This window comes from Rhinolophus sinicus, chromosome X (assembly GCF_036562045.2).
Source record: "Rhinolophus sinicus isolate RSC01 chromosome X, ASM3656204v1, whole genome shotgun sequence".
NCBI classification, from domain to species: Eukaryota; Metazoa; Chordata; class Mammalia; order Chiroptera; family Rhinolophidae; genus Rhinolophus; species Rhinolophus sinicus.
In genome coordinates this window covers 109,607,992-109,629,175 of record NC_133768.1, presented here as the reverse complement: position 1 = coordinate 109,629,175, position 21,184 = coordinate 109,607,992, and the positions used below count along the sequence as shown (strand labels likewise).

General features: G+C 38.2%; 2 pseudogenes; both read right to left on the bottom strand.

The window, feature by feature from the left end:
* Positions 1 to 2,259: 2,259 nt before the first annotated feature.
* LOC109434371 (nucleophosmin) lies at positions 2,260 to 11,197 on the bottom strand (annotated as a pseudogene).
* Positions 11,198 to 19,955: 8,758 nt separating this feature from the next.
* LOC109434364 (small ribosomal subunit protein eS24) lies at positions 19,956 to 20,716 on the bottom strand (annotated as a pseudogene).
* Between the last annotated feature and the right edge of the window lie 468 nt (positions 20,717 to 21,184).

The window sequence follows — 21,184 nt, the reverse complement described above, 5'->3', positions numbered from 1 at the left end:
GAGGGCTAACTCTGCCAGGTGCCGGCATTTCTGCCCAGTGCCAGCACTTTCCCCCATGCCAGCACCCTTCCCCTGGGCTTCCTCTGTGTGCCTTCCTGTCCACCTCCTGAACCCGGCCTGCTGACCTGCTCCTCACTGCTGCCTCCTCTGAAAGCTGAACCCACTCCCAGTGGCATAGCCCCAAAGCTCTTCCCCTCCCCCGACATATAACATTCTTCAGGCTGTCTTCAGTGAATAAACTTGCTCTGCTGTGTATCCTTGTCTTGTTTCAAATGTGGGGGTCTTGCTCATGGCAGTGGGTGTACTAGTCAGGCTTAGGTTTTAAGAGTATAGGGGGGATGAGGCACACACATGGATGCTGCAAGTTATGCTGGGTGTCTGCATGCCGAAAAGTACAACCTAAAGCCGATGAATGCACCCAGGAAGGGGCTTGGCTTAACCAGAGGCCTGTGTGCCTTACGTGAAAAGCTCTTCTCAACACGTATCCTCATCCACAAGCCACTCTTACTACCTTATTTGACTGCTGGCATGCTAGCATCCTAACTCCCTTCTTTCTCCTGAAGCCTTCTGGAGAAATAGATCTTATCTTCCTGGAGGGACACTGGTGGAATTCTTTTTTATGAACAGTAGTAACAAGCTTTTAGCTTCTTGGTAGAAACACTTTGTAATCAATTTCAGCCCATTTATTTCCCTCGGTAGAGTGTGTCCCTCATCTGGGTTTTGTCCCTGTAGGAAAGAGATGATGGAGTTAACCATAGGCCAGAGTGGCTATATTAATACCAGACAAAGAAGATTTCAGCGGAAATAATATTATCAAAGGTAAGGAAGTCATCTCATAATAATAAAGTTGCCAATTAATCAAAAGAACCAAACATTCTAAACAGTTTGTTCCTAATAGCAGAGTTTCAAACTACATGAAATAAAAACGGATAGAACTGCAAGGAGAAACGAACAAGTCCACCAGCATAGTCTGAGATTTCAATACCCATCTCTCAGTAAGTGAAAAAAAAACACCAAGTAGACAGAAAATCAGTAAAGATATAGAAATTTTGAACTACACAACCAATTCAATTAACCTAATTGACATTGATAGAACAATCCCAGTAATAGCAGAATTCACATTCTTTTCAAGTACACCTGGGGCATTTACCAAGATAGATATAATATTGTGCTCACAAAGCAAGTCTCAATAAATTGAGAAGTATTCAAATCATGCAAAGTTTATTCTCTGACCACAATGGAATTAAATTTGTAATCAATAAGAGAAAGATATCTGGAAAATCGCCAAATATTTGAAAAGTAAATAATATATTCCCCAATATCTCATGGGAAAAAGAAAAAAATCAAAGAGAAATTAGAATATATTTAAAACAGAATGAAAATGAAAACAACAGAATTTATGTGATGCCACCAAAGCAGGACTTACAGGTGTATTCATGTTACTAAATGCCTGTATTTGAAAAGGAATACCTCAAACTCATCTCAGCTTCTCCCTTAAGAGTCTATAAAAAGAAAAGTACATTAAACCCTCTGAAGAATAGGTGTAGTAATAAAGACCAAAACAATATCAATGAAATAGAAAACAGAAAAACAATAGAGAAAATCAATGAAACCAAGAGGATTCTTTAAGAACAATGAAATTGATAAACCTCTAGCCTGACAAATGAGAACAAAATGCTCTCCTCTGACAGAGAACACAAATAACTGATATCAGAAACAAAAAAAGGTGGCATCACAACAGATTCTACAAATAATAAAATGATAAGAAAATACTGTGAACAACATATGCCAGTAAGTGTGACATCTTGTATGAAATGGACAAATTTTCTGAAAGACCAAAATACCAAAGCTCACTCCAGAAGAAATACACTTTAACCATACCTGAGTTTATGTTAATGAGGTGACTCTTGGTGGGTCCCTAGATAGCTTCAGGAAAGAAGCCGCTTTCCTGAACAACTTTTAGCCCCACCCTTGACTTTTTTTTTTTTTAAGTTTGGGCATGTTATTATAGCATGAGGCAATTTTTTTAAAAAAAGATTTTATTGGGGAAGGGGGAACAGGACTTTATTGGGGAACAGTGTGTACTTCCAGGACTTTTTCCCTAGTCAAGTTGTTGTCCTTTCAATCTTAGTTGTGGAGGGCGCAGCTCAGCTTCCAGGTTCAGTTGCTGTTGCTAGTTGCAGGGGGTGCAGCCCACCATCCCCAACAGCAACTGAACCTGGGGCTGAGGAATTGAATTGGCAACCTCGTGGTTGAGAGCCCACTGGCCCATGTGGGAATCGAACCAGCAGCCTTCGGAGTTAGGAGCATGGAGCTCTAAACGCCTGAGCCACCGGGCCGGGGCAGGCCCCCACCCTTGACTTGATTTTGAGGAGAGGTGAGGGACTGGAGATTGAGTGAATCACCAATGACTAATGATTTAATCAATCATGCCTACATAATAGAACCTCCAAAAAAACCCCTAAATAAAGCGGCTTGGGGAGCTTCCAGGTTGGCTCACAGTGAAAAAGGCATGGAGGCTCCATGCCCCTTCGTCCATACCTTGCACTATGCATCTCTTCTTTTTGGCTCTTTCTGAGCTGTAACCTTTATTATAAACCAGTAACAGTAAGTAAAAGGAGGAGGAGGGAGAGGAGGGGACAGAAGAGAAGAAATACATAGTCCAAACAGCCCTTTATACATGAATGAAATTGAACTTGTAGATAAAAATATTCCAGAGAGAAAATTTCAGGCCCAGATGGCTTCACTGTTCAGTTCAACCAAACATTTAAAGAATTAACACCAATTCTTCACAAACTATTCCAAAAAATAGAAGAGGAGAGACCACTTTAAAACTCATTATTTGAGGCTCATATTATTGTGAAACCAAAGCCAAAGACATTACAGGAAAAGAAAACTACAGACCAATAGCCTTTATGAATATAGGCACAAAAATCCTCAACAAAATACTAGCACATTGAATCCAGCAGCCTATAAAAAAATTACACCCCATGACCAAGTGCAATTTATCCCTGGAATGTAGCGATGGCTTAACATCCAAAAATCAATCAACGTAGTATCCCATATTAATTGATTAAAGGAAAAAAAACCCACACGATCATAGACACAGAAAGAGCATTTGACAAAATCCAACATCCTTTCATGATAAAAACACTCAAACTAGAAACAGAAGTTCCTCAACGCAATAAAAGTAATGTACAAAAACATCACAGCTAACATTATACTTAATGGGGAAAAACTGAATGCTTTTCCTCTAAGATCAGGCACAAGATAAGAATGTCCACCCTCGCCATTTATATTCAACAGGGCAATTAGACAAGAAAAAGAAATGAAAGGCATCCGACTGGAAAGGAAAAAGTAAAATTACCTTTATTCACGGATAACATGCTACTAAAACTAATAATGAGTTTAGCAATGTTGCAGATTACCAGATCAATATACACAGTTTTATGTTCATATGGTATCAATGATCAGATATCGAAATAGAACTTTACAATAGCATCTAAAAATAAGATAAATTGAGAAAAGTTTAACAAAATTAGTGAAGGGCCCATGCACTGAAAACTATAAAATGTTGCTAATTAAAGGATTAAATAAATGGAGAAATAGCCCTTGCTCATTGGTCTGAAGACCCAATATTGATAAGATGCCAAGCTTTCCAAATTGTTCTACAGATTCAACACAACCCCAATCAATATCCCATTATTATTTTTTGTAGAAATTGGAAATATGGTTTTAAAATGGTGACTAACCACTCATGGGTATGGGTTTCCTTTTGGGTTGATAAAAATATCCTGAAATTGATTGTAACGATGGTTTCAAAACTGGGGATATACTGTCAACACTGAATTGCATATTTCAAAAGGGTGGCTTTTATAGTATGTGAGTTATATCTCAATTTTTAAAAAGAATCTCCATTTAGCAGATGAGGAAACTGAGGTGAAGAGAGGTTAAATGTATAACCCAGAATTCCTGCCTCCAGGGCTAGTCTGAACTTCAAAATGTTCGGATAGAACTTGGGTTAAATCCTTTCAATCTTGGCTGTTTCTTCTCCTTCCCTGAGCCCACTTGTCTCTGCCTATAAAAGCCACCACTTATTGAGCACTGTGTGCTCTGCACTGTATCAGGGACTCAACATGTATGACCCCGTACCTTCTTCCATAAGATAAGACTCTTATGTTTCTTCCCTCACTTTAAAGAAAAGAAACTGAGGCTCTGAGAAGTTAAGAGACTTGTCCAAGGTCACACAGTATTAAGAGGTAGAGAGCTTAGATTTGAGTCTACGTCTGAATCTGGGTTCACTGCCACTGTCATTGCAATACGTCCTCTTCTCATCTCTCCACTGCCCTCTACATGTATTTATGTATCCCACCCACTAGAATGCCTTTCCTTCTCTTACATATATCCAGATCATATTCACCCTTTCCCTAACAACTGTTTCTGTTTGCCAACTGTAACTGGATGACCAGATTCCAGTGGCACAGTCATTAGATAATTAGATGTTCTGATTGTTCTAAAAACTCAACCTGATGCATTTTGATATTCCAGTGTCTATCATGAAATGAAAGACAGAAAATGAAGTTTTGCTTGTATAAGATGCACGTCAGAAATGACAACACTCAAAACATACTGTTTCTTTGAAGAGCAAACTTGCTGCCCCCATTTAAAGGATTGCCCTGGCTCTCCACCTGTTTATTTTACTTTATTAAAATACTGAGTTTATTTTACATGTATATTTTTGTCTCCCCACCATTTCCATTTGTCTGACCACCACTACTACTATGTCCTATCATAACATTCCATACATACTTAAAACCAAGCAAAGGGTGGAGTTCCCATCTTTAAAAACTAAACAGGCATTTTGGACAACACATTCTTGGCAATGGAACCTGGACAACATTTATCAGACACGGTAGGGCAAGTTCTCACTCTGCATTATAAAAAGAACAGCCAGATAGCAACTGTTACAGAAATGAAATAAGACGGAAAATTTTTAACAAACTGTTTAAACTATTTTCTTAAAGAGACTTCCTCCACTGCCAGAGATCTTGAACAGCCTCCTGGTCAATCATCAGAAGCAATTCTTCACATAATTGATGAACTTGGCTTCCACTTTGGGAAGAGAACCACCTTTTTCTATACTTGCTTGCATTTTTGCTTTAATGTCTTCTTCAGAGCTAGGTCCTTTCAGTGTTTTAGGAGGGTTTCTTTTCCCTGTTTTTTGGATTCTTGACCTTTTGATCGTGGTGTTGATGGTTTTGAGTCTTTTCCATTCTGGTTTGATTTTTGTGCATTTTTGGCCGGAGTGTCTCATACAGATTTCTTTCTTTCTTTCTTTTTTTTTTTTTTTTTCATTTACTATATAATTTTTTAATTTATTTTAATTAAATTTATTGGGGTGACAGTTGTTAGTAAAATTACATAGATTTCAGGTGTACAATTCTGTAACACATCATCTATAAATCCCATTGTGTATTCACCACCCAGAGTCAATCCTTTATTGGAGCTTTTTCTTCAGCTTCTTCCTCATCATCGTCATCAGCAACAAGTTTGACTTTCTCCCATGGAAGCTTGCTGCCACTTCCGGGGGCAGAACACTTTCCAGATATACTTAGGAGTTTCACATGCTCCTCCTCGTCGTCTTTTGACTCTGCATCTTCATCCACGGCTACTAAGTGGTTGTCCACTAATATGCACAGGCCCTGAACCACACTTCCATCGTCAGACCACAGATGGTGGTACTTCAAAGCCCCCAAGGGAAACCATTGTATGTACAGAATTTTCAAAGTTGCCAGTGTTACTTTAATTGTACTGTCTTCATAATTCATTGCCTCTGCTTCAACAACGTGTAGTTCGCCCTTTGCACCAGCCCCAACACAGAAGAGTGTTATATGTTGTACCAAGGTCCACGAATGATCTCTCGTAGGCATCCATGATTGGGGTAACGAACAAACGTTAGTGGTGTAATGGCCAGATTCCGAGTGCTGGCAACCTAATTTCCCAGTATGCTTTGAGGCCTGCACCTTCTTGACCCTCACTGCCAAAATGTGGCAGAAGCATTCATTCAACAGTGGAAGCTATGATAGGTTCAAATGAAGAATGAGGAAGTTAAACAAAGGGATGTTGCTTTAATATAATATGTTCGACAATGTTTTTCCATAGTAACAAATGCAAGTGAGGAAACTGACAGAAGTTTGACATATTCTTGTTTGACTTTAACACTGAATCATCACAATGATAAGAAGGTTAATGCATCCAGACATATGAAATGCCAGAAACATTTTTAAAATATTGACACCATGTCCGTCTTTTAAGTTGTTAAGTTCTTAGAAACTATAGGCTGTGGTTGTAAATAAACTAAACAATGAACAATGACATAAAACAGTGGGAGAACTGCAACTTAACTATCTTTACTTCATTACCCAAGGTTCATTGAAAGAAAATAAAACCATAATTCAATTCTCTCTAGATGTGGAAAGTAAGGCCCAGGGAGAACGGACTTGCCCCAGTCGGTAGCAGAAATGAGACTGGAACCCAGACCTTCTTGGGTGCTAAGCCAGTGCTCTGTAAGCCCTGCTGCATCCATAAGTCAGCAAGGAATACCTTCTCTTATTAAAGGTGCACGAATTCTAGCACATGGCTCATCAAAATTTATAGAGCCATCAATGTCTGCAATAAAAAGCTCAGTGAGATTTCCTTTTTAATGAAAGTATTAAAAGCACCATTTGAGAGAACATTGTTTATTTGCAATATCGCTTCCTGTTAAGCTTGATTTAGTGTTTAAGCAGAGAGATCTAATCTTATATAAATCTCAACAGTAAATAATTCAGGTTTCAAATCAAATGAGGCATGGATTCAACTTCCAGATTTGTGTTTCTTTCTCTAATTGACAATGCAGGCTTTTGCTGCCATTTACACAGGGAACAGTGTCTCCCACCTGTAATCAAATGAACTCTTTAAATTAAATACTGCTCACTTCCCTTCTGCTTTGAAGTTTTCTTTAAACAATCAGAATCCACATGTTTCTCAAATTCAAGCAGACATTCATTTTTGTTTGCTGAAGTGTTTTTTGTTTTTTTAATTTCTACATGGAGATGGAAGAAATCTATAGAGTTTTGAAGTCTGTAACTGGGGTTTATATGTTGAAATTCTAAACACTTAAAGATATATTAGATTTGGATGCCACACGGCATACACTCGAAACTTGTCTGATTTCCCAGGAGCTAATGTGGAGAGCAGCTTTCAATCATTTGTTCATTCCGACTTTTGGCTTTCCATGTCGGCAAACATTTTCTGATTGCCCATTCTGAGCCGGGCACCATGGAGATCCAGAGATGAAGTGTGGCGTAGCGGGTACAGGAAGGGGAGTGGCGAACTGGTACAGGGATGACTAAAGCCTGCCTGTGGGATAAAGATCCTCCCATCACGTGTGGTCTAGAAAGATTATTAAGACAGGGACACATGTATCACTCAGGAGGGTCAACAGAGGGAGGAAGTGTTCCAAGACAGTTTCCGGAGGGCATCCCAGAGGAGAGGGGACGGGGATTTGGCCTTATAAGAATGGGGTAATTTCAGCAGGCATACCCGAAAGGGCTGGAAGCAAGAGAATATTCCAGGTGGAGGGAACAGCAACAGCAATGGTATAGAGGTGGGAAGGGGCAGATGAGACTGGTGGCTGAATGGAAACAAGCCCATAAACTTTGATTAACTGTGTTTGGTAGGGCTCATGTACGCAGCTAAGCCATATGTCTGGCTAATTAGAGACACTCATTTCAAAGCTCCTGTGGCATTAAGATAAGCTATAGGCAGCTCACAGTCCAAGGCTAGTTTTTGTGGCTGTAATCCATCTAATGGCAATGGCTCATGGACTATTGTCTAGCTAGGGCCCGCTGGAAGTTTCTATCAAAGCTAATAATGAGAACAGGGAGCTCCAAGGAGCTGGGACAGATGTTGAGCCTTCCTCTGTGTCTGTCAAGGCAGCATAATTCTGGTTTGCTTGGAACTTTGCAACATCACAACAGAGCAGGAGAGCAGAGGCCAAGGCAGCCTGTTTCCTTTTCATGGGCCCCATAAGAGCTTTGAGGGAACCCTCAAACAGCAAGACTCTAAAATAACATTGACTGATTTCAGAATATGCAAAGATAGAATCTGGAAGTCTGAGGCTGGGAGCTATAATTCTATACAGCTACTCTCTAAACAAAAACCCACAGATGCAAACTGGAGCAAACTGTTCAGAAAAAAAACCACACCATTTGGTTAAATCCGTACAATAGCCAAATTTTAAAATTCCTTCCAGTAATTTCCATTTCCCATTGAGGCACAGCTCAAAGCTGCCCTCTTCCATACGTGAAACACAGCTACAAACTCCACAGTAGGAAGGAACAGACCCAAGAAACATTCATCATACCGATACTGACAAATGCTCACATATTGTGCATTTGACAGTAGCGGCCAGGATTGGTCACCACGTTCAGGTACTAGCACCTGGAATTGAAATAAAGAGTCTTCATTACTTTATACGGGACCAGGGAACAGAAACTTGATTCACAAAAGATAACTGCTCTTCTTTACTACAAACACTGCCTCATGTTCATTGATTCATTTATTTTCATTCAACTAATATATGTTTTACTCCAGCTACCTGAAGAATGGGCTATATAGTATTTTATATATTTTGTTTAAGTATAACTTACATATGACAAAATTCACCCTTTTTAGTATATAGTTCTGTGAGATTTGATGAACACATTAGTTGTGTAACAATCACTACAGTCAAGATATAGAACACTGTCAATACCCCTAAAAATTCCCTTGGTCCCCTGTGTAGTCAGCCCCTACCAACATCCCCATTCTTTGATAACTATTGATCTATTTTCTGTTCCTTTAGTTTTCACTTCTTGCAGAATGTTATATGAATGGAATTATGCAGTATGTAGCCACTTGAGTCTGGCTTTTTTCACTTAGCACAATGCATTTGAGATTCATCAATGTAGCTGTGTCTATTAATAATTTATTCCTTTTCATTGCTGTATAATATTTCATTGTATGAATGTAGCGCAATGTGTTCATCCTTTTGTCTGGTGAAACCCCTATGAGTTGTTTCCAGCTTTGAAAGTTATGAATAAAGCCTTTATAAACATCCACACACAGGGCTCCGCGTGAGTTAGATATCTGAGTATCTAAGATATCTCAAACTCAACATGTCTAAAACTGTATTGATCTTTTTCTCCAACCTACCTACCCATCCATGACTTTCCCTTTCTTTTTGGATGGCAATTATATATTTCTAGTTGGTCATGACAAAAATATGTGCATCAAACTTGTCACTTCTCTCATGCCACAACAATCTTTCAGCAAATTCTGATGTCTTTACCTTCAGAAAAATTCAAAATCCTACCACTTTTCACCAGCTCCACTGCTACCAACCTGATCCAATACACCCTCATCTCTTACCTGGATTACTGAATTACCCTTCTAAATGGTCTCCCTGCTTTGGCCCTTGAGCCCTAGAGTACATTCTCACAGCAGCCAAAGAAATCCTTCTAACATGTTAAATCAGATCAAGTCACTCCCTTGCTCCCCATTTCATTCAGAGGAAAACTCCAAGTCCTTAAAATGTCCTATAAGGCCTCATACTCTCTGGTTCCTTTACCTATTACCTGTCTGTCTGATCCTCTTCTGTCACTTTCCTTGCTCTCTTTGTTCCGGCTACATTGGTCTCCTTGGTGTTCTTCAAACATGTGTTTCTCACTACTACCTCAGTTCCTTTGCATTGATGGTTCACTTTTCCTAGAATGCTCTTTCCCTAGCATTTCATAAGATTAACTCCCTCACCTCTTTCAAGTCTTTGCTTAAACGTCACTTTCTCAATGAGGCCTAACCACACCATCCTAACTAATACAGTATCCTGCCAAACCTCACCACATCCCCCCCACACATACACCGTACTCTCAACCAATCTCACCCTATTTTACTTTTTCATTTTTATAAACATGCATCACCTTCCAATACACTGGCATAAAATTCATGTCTGGATCATGCTTATCTGCCCTCCCCTGCAAGAATGTAAGTTCTAGGGAGGAAGAACCTTTGCTTTATTCCTTGACGTATTTCAATAACCTAGCACACTGCCTGGCACAAAATGGGCACTCAACGAATATTTGCTGGATGACCTAAAGAACGTCCTCAAGAACAATCCTCTGTGTGCAGTTTCCTGATACCCAACCCCACGCTGGTCTTTATAAAGGTCCTCCCGGGCTGCAGCAGCCCGGGTTTCGTGTGAGGAGGAGCTGTGCTTTGGAGAGTTGGGGAAAGGCACTGCCAAGAAGGCACTGCTACCAAGCTTGTAAGGGAAGCTCAGAGAGGTCTCCGAGTGTCACAGTGGTAGGCTCTGGGGCATCTGGCTGATCTCGATCAAGGTCTAGCCTCTATACTGCAAATAACAACTATCTTTAGTACCAGTGACTTTTTGAGACCGCAACATCCAATGTGTTCCAAGTAATCATTGTCAAAGAGGAAAATTGCTCAGTATGTACAGTGCCTCCAAGGGGACAAAGTAAATACCACGCTGAGCCAGCAAGTCCAGACCTTGAAAATAAGCAAATAAACGCCTGGGCTGGGCTAATCCAACTGATATCTTAGTTGAGATGGCAAAAATATGAGAAGCTGTCCACCACACCGAATGAACCCTCCTGACCATCTGTCAGTTGATATAAAAGTGTTCTTTCAAGAAAAAAATGACTTACGTGGTTGGTGCTACTTTCTGGTAAATACTGGGATGTACTTGAAATTGCCTGCTGCCCCCAAAACACAGAGCCTGGGACTCACAATCAATCAGTATTAATAGGTAGTGCACAGGGGGTTTTTAGGGCAGTGAAACTATTCTGTATGATACTGTAATGGTAAATATGTATCATTATACATTTGTCAAAACTCATAGAATGTACAACACAAAGTGTAAACCCTAATGTAAACTATGAGCTCTAGTTAATAATAATGTTTGGATATTGGCTCATCAATCATAGCAAATGTTAGTAACAGGGGAACCTGTAAGGGAAGGGGGAGATAGGTTAGGGTACATATGTACTCTCTGCACTTTCCACTCAATTTTTCTATAAACCTAAATCTGCTCTAAAAAATAAAGTCTATGCTGTTAAAAAATACCATTTAAATTATTTCAAAAATAAAACTTTTTATAATAAATCTAACAAATTATATGCAAGCCTTTTATGAAGAAAATTGTACAACTTTATTAAAAACTCTTTTAAAATACATAAACAAATGGAGAAACATATCATGATCTTGCGTTGAAGATTCAGTATTTTAAAAATACCAATTTTCTCCCCAAATGGATCTATATATTAAGTGCAATTCCAATAAAATACCCAAGGTTTTTTTTGTTTTTTGTTTTGTTTTGCTTTATTTTTGCATAATATGTCAACCTAATTCTAAAATTTATGCTGAAAAACAAAGGGCCGAAAGTAGCCAAGACATTCCAAAAGGAAATGATCCAGATAGGAGAATAAACTCTGCCAGATACCAAGATTCATAGTAATCAACAGGAATAATGTGCTATAAATGCTGCGTGCTTATGATTCACTTCTGATAATACTTAAGTAATAACTAAGGAATTGTAAGATGAGAAAATTGCTACCTGATGTTACATTGATGCCTAAAAATAATTTTATGTATGTGTTTCTTTTACATTTCATCTTCCTAATAAAAATAATTCAAGAGGAAAACTATAGTATTTAGACCCTGTGGTTTTTAATTCATGAGTAGACAAATAGTCCATTGGAATAGAGTCCATAAATGCACATGTACACAGTATTTTGATTGATGACAGAGAAGGAATTACAGATCATTGAAGAGGATAGACTATATAATATAATTGGTTCTGGGAGAACAGTTTATATTGAAAAAAGAAAAGAAATGCTTACCTCATACCACATGAAAATCACTTCCAGATGGAGATGAAGTGAAGACTTAAATGTAAAGTGCAAAAGTACAAAATATTTAGGAGACCCCATACAGGGGCACAAATTTATGACCTTGGATTAGAGAAGCAAATATTGAGCTTATTATAAGCTCAACTGCATCAAAACTATGAACTTCTGTTCATTAAAAGAACCCCTAAAAAGTAACAAAGACAAGCCACATGCTGGAATCAGATATTTAAGTATATAAAGCTAATAAAGTATTAATATCTAAATACATAAATAACTTCAAAAATCAATAAGAAAATTATACCCTAATTAAAAAACTGGACAAAAGACACATTTTGAAGGAAACAAACTGCACGGGGTCCATAAATATATAAACATATGCTTAAGACATTTTAATAAAGAAAATGTAAATTAAAACTAAAATGGGATATATTTTATACCTACCAAATTGGCAAAGGTGAAAAAGTAAGAGAATTTGTTAACAAGAGGTGGAGCAGCAGGGACTTGCTGGGAGTCATGTAACAAGTACTTTGGAAAAGTTTGACATTATCTGCCGAAATTGTTATGCCGTTACCCTATAACCCAGCAATTGTATTCCTTGGTTTTGTAAACGCTGAGAAAGAAGATACCTACCAAGAAGGGCTCCTGGTGGCTAACAATGCTCCAACAACAAACCAAAAAAAAAAAAGAAAAGAAAAAAAGAACAAACCAAAAACCAGAGCCTAGCATCCATTTCTAAACAGCGACCTCTCACACAAACCATACTTCAGGGAGAAGCCTGCACTGAGCTTTCTGCCTCCTGCACTAAACTGCCTGCCTGCACTGTGCTCCTGCCATCGGAATCAGCTCTTATTAAGGAGTTCCTGGAATCCTATTTCAACCAATAGGACTGAGATGTTCCCTTTCCAATTGGAGCAACACAGTTATATTTCTATTAGCATCTTCACCAACCCACTGGAGCAGCTCCATTCTGACCAATCAGGACAGTGCTTTTTGGCCCAATCAAACTGTAAGGACTTGGAGTGCTCATTCACATGAAGACAGACCAATCAGGGGCCAGGGGCAGGGACTTCTCTCTACATAAATTAGTTCCCCCTGGCTCAGGGGAGTGCACTTTCCCTTTCCAACTAAGACTGAATGAAGCCTGTGTTTTTCCTGGCTGGACCTGAAACACCAAAGACTTCTCCCTGGAGCGGACATGGGTGGAGCAGGACAGAGTGTGGTGGACCAGAGCATGTGGAGCAAACCAGAGCAGACCAGAACTGTGCAGCTGGAGAGGAGCCTTGCTCCAGGGCCGCCTCACAACTGTACTGTTCCACAGCCATGCTGTTTCATGACTGAGCTGTTTGCACTGAATAAAGTTTCCTTCTTCACTGCACCCCAAATCGAGAATTCCTATTGGCCTTGAATTGGTGCCAACAACCATCTGTTGACAGCTTGGAGAAAGTTTCCTATGTGCATCTAGAGGCATATAAAAGAATAGTCATTGTAGCACTGTTTGAAATGTGCAAAAACCTGAAACAATTACTTAAGTGTCTATTAGTAGGTACTAAGTTGTATAGTCATACAATGGGATACTGTGCAGTCATAAAAATAAATTATAATTACATGTAGCTCACAAAGCTGAATTTCTGGGACGTAATAAGCGAAAAAAGCAAGTCACAAGAGAAAACATGGAGAAAACATGATGTCATTCCATTAATGTAAGAAACAAGCAACACTAAACAATACATGGTGGGGATACATAAACAGTAAAGCTATAACGACAAGCAGGTGAATGACTAACCTAACATTAAGAACAGTGTTTACCTGTGGTCTTTGGGGGATGAAAAATGATGTGATTGGCTAGAGATTTACAGGGGCTTCCAAGGTACGTTAGGTGTTCATTTTAGAATTTAAACTGTACATGAACAATTTATATATTCTTTTGTATGTATTATTTATCCCATAATAAATTTTTAAGAGTAAAAGGTTAGAACAAGCAAGATATTTTGAAAAAGAAAAACAAAGTGAGGGAATTCAGGCTAATGGAACAAATTAGAGAATCTAGAAACAGCTCCCCACATATATGGGGGGGAAATGATGGTGCATTTACTATATTATCCTAGGACAACTGGGTATCTTCATATAAAAGATAAAAATATAAAATTATGTCTTTACCTAACATCATACCAAAAATCTGTCAATTTTCAGGCAGATTAAAGAACTTAATAGGAAAATAAAATCTTTAAAACTCTTTTTAAAACAAAAATTTGTATTAGTTTAAAGTGTACAAAACAACATAGTGATTAGACATTTATATATTTCACAAAGTGATAACCCCAATAAGTCTACTACCCATCTGACACTGTACAGTTATTACAATATTACTGACTATATTCCCTATGCTCTACTATACGTCCCCGTGACTATTTATTTATATTATAGTTGACATTCAATATTACTTTATATTAGTTTCAGGTGTACAGTGTAGTGGTTAGACATTTATATGTTATGAAGTGATCCCCCTTGATAAGTCTAGTACCTGTTTCTTCAGATCGTATAAATCTTTAAAACGCTGAAGAAAATGTATAAAAACATTTTTTATAACTTCTGGGTAAGGAAGAATGAAATAAGTAAGACAAAAAGCATAACCTGTAAAAAAAATTGATAATTTTGATTCCATTAAAATTAAAATGTTCTGTGCATCAAAAGTCATCTTGGGAAAAAACAAATGTCAAGCGTTCTTCCATATTTGTGGAAGAAGTATTTAAAACACTTATTTCTGACAAAGGAATACAATATATGAGAAATACATTAAATACTCTTATTAATCAATACTGAAAAAAACAAATACACTAAAAAATGTACAAAAAATAAAAACAGGGAATTCACAGAAGAGGAAACCTGATTAAACTTATGAAAAATATGTTCCACCTCACTAATATTCAGGAAAATGCAAATTTAAAAAATACCCCTCAGACTGGTAAATTTTTTAAAGTCTGATAATACCAAATTTTGACTCAAGTGTGAGAAACTAGAACTTCCAAACACTGCTGCTGATTGCATAAATTGCTATGACCACTTTAGAGAGCAATTTGGAACTATTTAATAAGGTTAAAAACACGCACCGCCTATGACTCAGAAATTACCCTGTCAGATATGTGCCCTAGAACAGCAGCCCCCAGATTGCTGAGGGTTCCTGAGAGCCTTTAAGGCAATCTACTAGATCAAGACTACTTTCTTAATAATACTAAGGTATTATTTGTTTGTTTGTTTTCTTTTATGAGGGTACAGGGGAGTTTTCAAGAAGCTACATGACATATGATACCACAATAGAGTGGAGAAACAGGTAGGAAAATCCAGACGTCTTCTATTAAGCCAGATGTTAAAGAAATTTGTAAAGATATAAAACAATGTCACTCTTCTCAATTATTTTTGTTTTGGAAAATAGTTTTTTTCTTAAAAATGTTATTTCTAAATGAACAAAGAAATACTTAAATTTTCTCAGCTTTAATTCCTATTACGTGAAGTAGCAATAGATACTAACAGCTACCACTTAGTAAATGTTTATCCTGTGCTAGAGCCAGTACTAAGTAGTTTATGTACCTTTTGATTACCTGGTCCTGTGGGTCTTATCTCCTTAATAGCACATGAAACTTGTCACTGCATAGTTTAGCCTTGTACCATCTCTTGCCTGGACACTTGCAGCAACTTCATTCATTATTTTTTCAACCAATATTTATTGAGGCTCTACCATGTGCGAGGTACTGTGCTGAGGATTCAAAGGTGAGCAAAACATATCCAGTCCCTCCTCCCATGGAGCTTACATTCTAGAAGAGACAAGGGTTAAGTCAGTTGTCCAGTCCATTCTCACATTATAGCCAGCTTCCTCTCTGTAAAACAGATCTAACCTTTCAGAGCTCTGGCATACAACCTTCAGGATAATGTTCCAACTTGTTAACTTGGCATTCAAGGCTTCCCAAGTCTTTTCCAATTTACCTTTCCAAACTCAATATCCACCCCCCTCCCTAAGACAGATGGGGACACACATACACACGCTAACAGCCGTCTTTTCTGTTCCTAACACCCCATCAACCATCCAGACTAGACTGAATCCATGTCCTCCTAACATTTGATGCACTACTACATCTACATGGCTTCAGAGTTGCTCTCTGAAAACTAGTCCCTAAGGGCTCTCCCCACCCCAAAGGCTGGTGTCCCGTGACACCAGATTGCCCATAATGGGGCTGAAAGTTAGAAAAAAGCCTTGGAACTCTCTACTTCCTCTACCTGTGATGCCCTATCCCCTTCACTTGGCTAACTCTTACCTATCTGTCCTTCAGGTCCCAGCTTGGATGACTCTTCCTCATGGAGGCCTTCAATGTCCTCCCCACTCCATCGCCTTCCCCTGTAGCCCCCTACTGGATGGGATACCCATCCTTTGTGTGTCCCTCCTGGTCCTACTGTCATTATTTGCTGTCTGTCTCCCCGAGGGCAGAGGTCTCATCAGTTTTATTCACCATTCATCCCCAGGGTCTGCCACACTGAAGGAATGAATGAATGAATTGTTGAATGGATAAATGAATGAATTTTTGAAAAAAATAAAGAAATGGAAGAAGTCCTAACAGAACGGATTGATATACTATGCCCATGGTTTGAAAGACAATATTGTTAAGATGTCAAATCTCCCCAAATGATCTGTAGATTCAAAGCAATCACAATATGTATCCTAGAAAACTTTTTAGTAGATACAGTAGATGTCAAAAAACAAATTCTAAAATTTAGGTATATAGATATAGGAACTAGAATAGCCAAAAAAAATTTTTTTTGAGGAAGAGAAAAAAGTCCAAGGACTGACATTATCTGATTTCAAGGGGCCATGGAACATATACCCTGGGATCTAAGACAAACCTCAACAAATTTAAAAGAATTGAAATCATGTAGAGTGTACTCGCAGAGCAAAATGGAATCAAACCAGATATCAATAACAGAAAGATAACAGAGAAATCTATGAACACACAGAATCTAAACAACACACTCAGAGTTAATTCATTAATCCACTTATAATTAATCAAAGAGGAAGTCACAGGGGAAGAAAAAAATACATTGAACGAAATGAAAATAAGAATACAACATACCCAAATCTGTGAGATACAGCTGAAGCAGTGGTGAGAGGGAAATTTATAGCACTAAATGCATATGAAAAAAAAAAGGGACATCTCAAATCAATAATCTAAGCTCCTACCTCAAGAACCTAGAAAAAAGAGTGAAATAAACCCCAAGCAAGCAAAAAGATGGAAAAGAGCAGAGCAGTAATTGATGAACTTAAAAACAGAAAAAACAAAAATCAATGAAAAAAATTTCTTTGCAAAGATCAATAAAGTTGACAAACTCCTAACAAGACTGACAAAAAAGATATATATATATATAGAGAAAAAACACAAATGATCAATATCAGGAATGAAACGGGGTATCATAACAGGTCCTGCAGACTTCAAAATGATAATAAGGGCATACTACAGACAACTCTAGACACACACATTTGATAATTTAGACAAAATAGACAAGTTCTTTGAAAAACACACTGAAAAAAACACAACTCCTTCAGTATGAAACATATAATTTGAATAGACCTATGACTATTAATAAGTTAAATTCATGGTTTTAAATCTCCAAAAAAATAAATGTCCAGACCCCGATAGTTTCACTGGAAAACTTTACTAAACATTTAAGGAAGAATTAACACCAATTCTACACAATCTCTTCCAGGAAATAGAAGAGGAAAAACACTTTTTTATTAACTTTATGAAGCTAGTATTACCATGATACCAAAACTAGGCAAAGACATTACAAAAACACTGCAGACCAATATCCTTCATGAGCAGAAACACAAAAGTCCTTAACAAAATAATAGATTGAACGTACTGAAATAATAATACAATGTGACTAAGTGGGAAGACAGTGAACCTATAAAGGAGACAAGGAACGAGAGAAAAATAGGAGAGAAAAAAAAAAAGAACATCATGTCTTGTAAGCCAAGGGAAAAACACTTAGGAGAGGAGGTACTAGTCAAGTGCATTGATTATTGCAGAGAAGTCAAGGAAGATAAGAAAGGAAACACTGCTGAGTAACCAGGATGTCATTGATGACATTGATAACAACAGCATACGAGAAATGATATGAGAAATGTTGAGAACAGAAGCCAGACTGCAGTGAGAGGGGAGCGAGTGAGCAGCAAGCAAGTAGAGACATCGAATGTAAACAACTCCTTCCAGAAGGATGGCTATGAGAGTAGGAGAGAAGATAGTTCATTAGCTTGAGAGGCAGTTGAGTTAAGGATAGGAGGAGGGATATTCAAACACAAGATTTTTGGACATTTTTACATTTTCATTGCTGGATGAAAGACATAGCTAAAAGAAGAGGTTACCCCCGTAGATGACAGGCAATAACTGGTGAAGAGACAGATCCCCAAGAGGGAGAAAGAGATGGGCTCCACAGCACAAGTGGAGGGCTTGGTCTTAGTCTGGGGAAAGAACGCTTAATTCGCCTATCATAAGAACATCATGGTTTTGAGTCCTGGACTAACTATCCTGTGACTTTGGGCCAGTTATCTAACTTCTCTAAACTTCAGCTGCCCCGTCACTAAGTGCTAACAAATATATCTAACTTCTTTTCCTCCTTCTGCAAGTCAGAAGGCTACCCCCTGGTCCTACTGAGTTAAGATCCTCCCTCGCATATAAAGCCCAGACCAAAAAGAGCTCCTCTGACTACCTGAACTCTGCCTTCCGACAGATGTCCGTCGATGTAATGTGGAGGTAAAGAGACACCAAGAGTGTGACCTTGGTCAAGCTACTTGACCTCTCAAAGCCTTAGTTTCCACATTTGTAAAATGGGGATGATATTCGCTCTTCCCTTCCAAGGTTACTGTGGAGATTAAAGGAGGTTAAGACATATAAAATGCTTAACATAGCAGCTGATCCTAGCGTGCTTGATATATGGCAGATATAACCTACAAGGCAGAAAGTAACTTGATGAACAGGGTTTAATTAGATATTGTTGCAAAATCCCTGTGAATTGCAATATTGGTATCATTACAAAATGATGATTCACTTTTTATATATCTCAAAGGAAATTAAGACAATGGATACTGGGACCTGGAGTTAAATCCTTGAAAAGGTTAAACACCTAAGGAGGATCACACAAATATGCCCAAATGATTTTAGGCAAATGGGCAAAATAAATCCAATGGAAGAAGGATAGCCTCTGCAACAAATGGTGTTGGAGCAACTGATGACCATAGGCAAAAAATGAACATAGACCCAAACCTCACACCTTATACAAAAATTAAATCCAAATGGATCATGAATTTAAAGGTAAAACAAAATAAAACTTATAGGAAAAAATAGGACAAAAATCTTTGGAAATTAGGCCTAGGCAAAGAGTTCTTAGACGATCTGTAAAAGGAAAAATCAAATTGGGCCTGATCAAAATGGAAAACTTTTGCTCTGCAAAAGCCATGTGAAGAGGACTAAAAGACAAGCTGCAAACTGGAAGAAAATATTTTCAAAGCACATATACGATAAAGTACTTGTATACAGCACATGTGAAGAGCTCTCTAAATTCAACAATAAAAAAATCAAGCCAATTAGAAAATGGGCAGAAGACATGAAGATCGATTTCACCAAAAAGGGTATACAGATTGCAAAAAGCATGTGAAAAGATGCTCAATACCATAAGCCATCAAGAAATGCGAGCTATAACCATAATGAGATACCTCTGCACTCCTATTAGAATGTCTAGAATAAAAATAGTGACACCATCAGATACTGGGGAAGGTGTGGAGAAATTGGATCACTCATACATTGCTGGTGGGAATGTATTATAAAATGCTAGCAACAGCCCCTCTGGAAAACTACCTGGCAGTTTCTTATAAAACTAAATGTGTAACTTCCATACAACCCAGCAACTGCATTCTTGGACATTTCTTCCAGACTTTAAAAGTAATGTTCATACAAAATCCCGTACATGAATGTTTATAAAAGCTTTATTCTTAATAGTCCCAAACTGGAAACAACCCAGACATCCTTCAACGGGTGACTAGATAAACAAACTGAGGTACCAGCCATAATATGGGATTCTACTCACCAAGAACAAGGAATGAACCAATGATACAGATAACAAACTGGATGAATCTCGAGAATATGTTAATGAAAAAGTCAATCCCGAAAAGTTACATACTGTGTGATTCCATTTATATACCATTTTTTGTTTGCTTGTTGTTTTTTTTAAGTTCTTAGTTTATTAGTCCTCTCGTGAAAAATCTGCTCACTCACCACTGATAGTCACTGACGAATCTTCACTCCTGTCGTCCAATCTCCACCTCTCTCTTTGCCAGCACCAACATTGGCCTTTGCAGCCCCACTAACTTTCTTCACTCTGTGCTTGCGTTCCTTTTGCTGTTTCCTCGAGGTCTTTTTCTTCTCATACAGGCCATGTCTTGCAAGTCTACGTCTGAGTTCATTTTTCTTTGCGTAATCCAAGGAATCATAAATCATGCCAAAGCCAGTTGTCTTGCCACCACTGAAATGGGTTCTGAATCCAAATACGAAGATGACATATGGTGTGGTCTTGTGCATTTTGGCTAGTTTTTCCCGAATTTCTGTCTTACGTACTGTTGCCTTCCCAGGGTGAAGGACGTTGCTGACCATCTGTTTCTGTTGAAGTGGTCTAGTGGTCATGAATTCTCTGGTCCAGATAGTTACTGTGTCATTCACGATGGTGGCCAGCCCTCAAGCAGCCAGGGAGGAAAAAAAGCTATATAACATTCTTGAAATGACAACTTTACAGAGATGAAGAGCAGATTAGTGTTTGCCAGGGGCAAAGTGTGTAGACACTGGAGGAAGGTGACTGTGGCTACAAAGGGCCCTTGCAGTGATGGAAGAACTGCTTAGTTTCTTGATGGTGGCGGTGGACACATGAACCTGCTCAGAAAATAAATGGAATAGAACACACATAAACACACACACACACACACACACACACACACACACACGAGCATAGGTAAAACTGGACAATCTGAATAACATCAGTGGATTGTTTCCATGCTAACATCCTTGTTGTAAAATCATACTATAATTTTGTAAAGTGTTATTATTGGAGAAACTGGACAGAGTTTCTAGAAAGATCCCTGATACAAGATCTCGGTATTCTTTCCCAAAATTACATGGGAATCTACAATGATCTCATTAAAGAATAAA